Source organism: Sitophilus oryzae, unplaced genomic scaffold (genome assembly GCF_002938485.1).
Source record: "Sitophilus oryzae breed Bouriz unplaced genomic scaffold, Soryzae_2.0 scaffold_1068_pilon_pilon, whole genome shotgun sequence".
Lineage (NCBI taxonomy): Eukaryota > Metazoa > Arthropoda > Insecta > Coleoptera > Curculionidae > Sitophilus > Sitophilus oryzae.
Genome location: NW_022145691.1, coordinates 388,618 through 394,991, shown reverse-complemented (window position 1 = coordinate 394,991; position 6,374 = coordinate 388,618).

Genomic DNA, 6,374 nt, shown 5'->3' with positions numbered 1-6,374 from the left:
CATAGCAAAAAAGTTACAGCGATTTGTTAAAAATGCACATTTTTGAAAAACACCCCGTAACTCCGAAACGGTAACAGATATTGATGTGCGGTTTTCACCATCATGTTTTTGATGAAAATTGAGCTCCAGACACCGATATTAGTTTTCGTCTATCGCCTATAGAAAAGGGCGTTTCCATTTAAAAGCGTCGAATTTGACCCACCCTGTACAAGGTGTTGACAAACTTTTTTATTATAGCATGCATATTTAAATATCTTTAAATATCTCAAAAACCAAAGCTTTTAGACATATCAAACCCTTATAATAAATGCCTTTTTTGGGGCATAAGAATCCAAAAATGAAATAAAATACCGGGTGTTCCATAAGAAAAAATATAACTTTGGTATGGATCTTACTTTTGAAACACCCTGTATATTTCAAAATAATTTTAAAATATGCACATTACCTCCCCACATATACCCATAAAATATTTTATTTCTACATCCTTCCGTTTTCGTATAATCAACCGAGGCGAATGAGGTGTGCCTCCCTGTATACTGTATATTCTTATCAATTTTTTTCTTAGAATAGGTCCAAGAATCACCTCCTTAAAAATTAGCATGTCCTTAAAGAACACCCTGTATATTGATTGAGGGACCCACCATACACAAGCAAAATGTCAACAAAACGTCTATTTATTTACAGTTTGATTTTAAAACAGAATTAATCTGGTAGTTATCCTCGGCAAAATATAGCAAAAACAGCAATTTTTAATGCAGTTTAATGTAACATTCTGTATAGAGAAATAAGTGCAAAATAATTAATGTGTTGTTATAAGGTCATTTCCTAGCGGAGATGACTGCTCACTAGCGCAAAATACACTTTTGTAATGCAAGATAATCTAATACAAGACGAAGTAGCACCAGTACAAAAAGCGACGATTTATATAATGTTTCATTTTTCGTTCTTTTTCTACAGGAATCCCTTAATCACGCGGCTTTTTCATTTTGCCGTCAAGATCAATGTAAAGAAATAATTTTATTAAAACGCAAAAATTACGTTCAGGCTTAACTTAATTTTATTCGCAATTACATTGCATGAATCTTGAGTTATATTATTAGTTGGAAACGGATGTAGGAGAATAGGCAAAAACTCACTTTAATCGGCTTTGACCAATCAGAAAATATTCGTCTAATCGTTGCTAGATGTTCTACAAATGTTTCTACATAGTCAAGCAAACTTTACCAGAGATTATAATTTGTACAAGCTTTAAATGTGTTATACTTTTTGCGTTTACTAGCTTTACTAGCTTACACCAGCAGTAGTTTACTTATGTAACGTATTTGTCTAACCTTTGTTTATTTTTTTGACCTCCTTTCTTGAGTTACAACTCATCATACAATCTCAGGGTTTTGACAAAAACCAGTATCTGAGACGGTTTTAGCTCTCTATCTCCGATATCAGTCGTACCAAAGTTTATGGCACGAATGGTTGTCGTTTCGACGCACTTCCGCAGATTCTGCGTTCGCCGTTTTTTCTCAGCTTCAATCTATTGAGGAGACAGTGTCCTGTTAGAAACCCCGTGACAATTCGAAGATAGTTCTTACTTAAATCAAGGAAAATTTTTGATTTTTCTCGGTCGTAAGTCCTGAGAAATTTCTTCGAGTGCCTTAAACCGATGGCGGATTCCAATTCCTGGTTGCGGATGAAATCTTACATCTTCTTGAGTTTTGCTATAAGTTGGTTTTCACTTTCTGGGAATCAGAACAGATCTGACCCAAGAAGAGTTATTTTTAAAAAATACATTTAAATAATTTGCCTTAAATAGAAACTATGTCTTTTAAAAATCTTCCGCTAAAAAAAAATAAAATTGGGAATGTATTTGGAAAAAAATAAAGCTACATTTTAGGAGAAAATTTATGGTACCACTAAATAATAAGGTTATTAAGTCGGTTTTATAGACCGGCTAAACTTTAACAGGTACTAATCAAACCAAATGTTACGTTGACGCCGTCTAATGGAAAAGTGTATTTGCGTTAGGCAAACAGCAGAAGCGGTTTTCCCATTGTAACGGCATCATTCTGCGTCACTTTTTAACAGATTTATTCCGTTTACATTTCGGCTATTATTCGAAATTCTTGTCTATTTTTACTATTACTCAAAAATTTAAACAATATTTTGTTTTGTCCTATAAGGTTTGAGGTTTTGGTTTTGTTTACATTTCAAAATTTTGTCTGACATATTGTAAGAGCAGTTTTTGTGAAAGAATCTATTCTTGAACGTCAAGATATTATTTTTCGTCAATGCAAGACAAGAATAATTCCATGTTAAGTCAGTAACCATATCTGGTCGAGCAACGGCCCAGCTACATCGAAGTTACATCGAAGTTAAGCGACGTTAGACAATGCAAGTGGATGTAAACCGTCTGGAAACTCTATTGTACTATTTCATGGGAAGAGTGTAAAATCTATTGACACACACTGCTCATTCTCGCCACTTGGTGACCAGATGAGATAGAATATCTCGTGAGCAAGAGTCGATTTACACTCTCCAAGTCGGTAGGTCATTGACAATGATATGGCCGAGGACCGCGGTTCAGATTCCGCGTAAACAAAGTAGACCCCGTCCTGTACAGCAAAAGAGAGTCCTTAACTTAAAGTACTTTACTACATTTTAAGCCACAATAGGCCCTCGCGGCCACAGTGGAGGGTCCAATGGGACCTACTCTTAGTCAATACAATACTTTACTACATTTGGCCGAGATAATTGTGCATTTGTGCAAAGGTATAGATAATTTCGAATAGCCTCAAGGAGAATAATACACAAACACGATATCTACCAACACATGTCTTAATTATTTACCGCAACACTTTGCTGCCAGCATCAACAGTACGAGTACCACCAGCAGCCGTCATAGAAAACGGGAAGCAGTTTGCGTACTACGAAAATGATGTACCGACAATTATTGAGTCACTGTTGCCAACTGTACATTATATTCTGAATTATAAACGTAAATAACGTTTCCCTTTCCGAAAATAAATGCCGTGATCTAGCTTAAAAACTTGGCAACTCTGTCTCTGATGATTACGTATGCCGTTACAGAACGCTGTTGTATATTTGTATTCGTTGGCGAAATTAGTGGCTTTTGCATAGATCTAATTAAAAACTAAATGAACAACATATGCTATTAGAATAAGATTATTAAACCTAATGGGTCTCGCTTTTTAAGTTTCTTCGAATATTATTTTAACTAGGCCAAGAAGTAATAATTTCGATTGTGTACGAAATTGCTTAGAAATTTGTTCTAACAGCTAACAGTGCAAGATAATTAAATAAAACTGTGACTTTCAGAAAAATTTACAAATAGAAGAAATATCTTACAGAAAATGTTTAATAATAATTTGGTATTAATTGTAAATATCGCGAGAGATCGCGAAGCATGGAAAAACCTAGGAGAGGGCTATATCCAACACTGGATGGAACCAGGCTGAGAAAGAAGAGAAGAAGAAGAATTGTAAATAGATATATGATGCTAATGCAACAAAGACCTCTTGCTTAAATTTCAAATTTTTCAGGTTCGTGTCGTATGATGTCCAGGAGTACATCTTCAGTTTCATTCCTACGCTCCAGTAGTTTGAGTTCTTCTTCAGTGAGTTCAACAATATGTGATTCAAGTAGGTCAATTACATCTCCCTGATAACAAAAATAAGCAAAATAAAACACAAATTTACCACGATACACAAAATACTTTTGTACTGGACTCGCGTTTTCCAAACCGTTAGCATTATCAGTAGAAAGAAAGTTTTTTGGTGTATTGTGGCAAATTAGTGTTTGCTGTTTTAACAACAAAGGTTCCAACTCCCAATTGTAATCTTTCTGATACAAATCATCAAATCCTTCTCTAGGCAACCACTTTTCTAACTCAGCAATTTTTTTAATTTCCTTTCTGATATCAAGCATCTGCACGTGCGACAATTTTTGGCAATATGTGACCAATATCTATGTTGTCATTTATCATTCATATGTCACAACTCGATAGCTCGTTTAGTAGTTGTTCTCGGTAGCGTAATAGCTCGGTAATAGTTGTATAGGTTAGCTCGCGTAAAATGAGCCAATGATAAAAATACAAACGGCTTTAAGCTAAATCGACTCTTGTATTCTCGAGTACCTGTCTTTTCTGCCTACTTACTATTCCCTAGGCTTCGAAATACCGATATTTAAAGCCTTGATTAAACCGATGTACTTAAAACAACTAAAAATACCATGCTCGTCTACCTTTTAAACTAAAATAGCAAGAGATAAAGCACTATTATGAGAATCATAAAGAAACCCCTATCACTGAGTCCATCTTTCGTGGCATACGTTATGGGGAATCGGACATCTTGTCTCCACATCAATTTGTTACTTAAAAAACAACAAAAACAGCTAGCGTTAAGAAAACATTGACATTTTTATATGGCTGCTTAATTTTTATCGCTGATTATAAATCTTTTGGTGATGTATGTACTTTATAATTTAAATAAAAATAATCTGAGGACATTGATTGGTTCAGTTAAGATAATGTAGCTTACAGATAGAGTTATCAAGTCATAGAACATAATCTAGATTGGAATACTGCCGAAATTTGTAATATTGTTTAGTCATAAAGCCTCATTCAGAAAGTCAAAATTAGTGGAATAAATTGGTGGTTTCAATTACACTGTATAAGTAAACAATTAGGATCATTCACAATGTCTAAAAAATACAATTAAATTTAATAGATTATCCTAGCAACAGCTCGCGGTAGTCAGGTGTATCCGTAGAAAAAGCCTAATAATCTAAGTCTCTAATAAGCCTCTACTAATTGAATATTACCACCACTAATTTTTCTGAGTGACTATATTAAAATTAAAGGATCAAAATCCTACGCTAATTGAAACCACTAATTTATTCCACTAATTTCGAGGTTCTGAATGTGGATTAACTTATTCTACTAATTGAAAACTACTACCACTAATTTTGACGTTCTGAGTGACTATATTAAAATTAAAGGAACAAAATCCTACGCTAATTGAAACCACTAATTTATTCCACTAATTTCGAGGTTCTGAATGTGGCTTAATTTTTTCTACTAATTGAAAACTACTATCACTAATTTTAACGAACTGAAGGCCTTCATTGAAATTAGAGGAACAGACTTCTACGCTAATTGAAACCCCTAATTTATTCCAGTAATTCCGAGGTTCTGAATGAAGCTTTAAAGTATACGTCAGTGTTTCTCTCTCATTCTATGACACAAGCCAACCGACTGATACATTTTATCGACTTTTTAAATCTCCATTGTGTTCTCCAAACTCGAGCTGAAAAGCGACCTCAAAAAAAAAACGATCTGAGCGATTTGCTTCACATTGTGCTTAGCTATTCGACTAGAAATTGCTTTGAACTTTATTTATTACGCGGTTATCCATTATTTTGAACATTAATATCGGCGGAATATAAATTCGAATCCGCTACGCCAATTTCGCGGTGTTATATAATGTCGAAGTCTATTTAAGAACAATTATAATAAAGTAGAAACAAATTGCGGGCAATCAGTGGCCATTATTATTGTGTCATTCCGTTGAAAACAGCGACCAATCTTGTGGTTAGGATTTAGGTTTATTAGTTAGATCAATAATTATACAGGGTGAGTTTCCTACGATGTTCTCTATGGGTATCTCGGAAACTACTGGAGATAGAGAGTCGGTTATATGGGGAAAGAATTGCAGTTTTGTGAGGTGCCTTTTAGATTTTTGAAAAAGTTCATGGCTTACTAGATATTTCGAAAAAAACAAATTTTGGCTATTTTAAAAATTATCCCTAATTCCATTATAATCTATTTTAGACAAAAAGTGTTTAGATAAAAGTTGTAGATAATCACATTTCTAATGAGATCGTGTTCACCGATTTTTTCTAAAGCCTGTCATTTTTGACATATGACACAAACATATGTTTTTTTAAATGGAAACCATAGTTGGCCATGTCTTCATAAAAAGCGCCATTTTTTAAGATTTTCAGCGATACAAGCTATAATGTGTTTCTTTTACAAAATTAGTGAGTTATAGCCTTAGGAATCCGTAATAATTTTATTGGTCCGTCGTACCTCATATTCTTAGTTTAAAAACTTCTTCGTGAAAATACTTATTTTTCTATGAATTTAGGTTAACGCACAGGAAAAATATCAATGTGTTAGAATTTTGATCGCGTGAGGACACGTAATTATTTACAAAAATTATTATGACCTCAGAGAAAACGACACTAATATGTCAATAACAAAACACAATTTACTATAAATTTATCTAGCACTGATTGCTATGTCTTAAGTAACAAACAGAAAGAAACTACGATCTTAAATAATAGTTATTTGTATTCTAAAG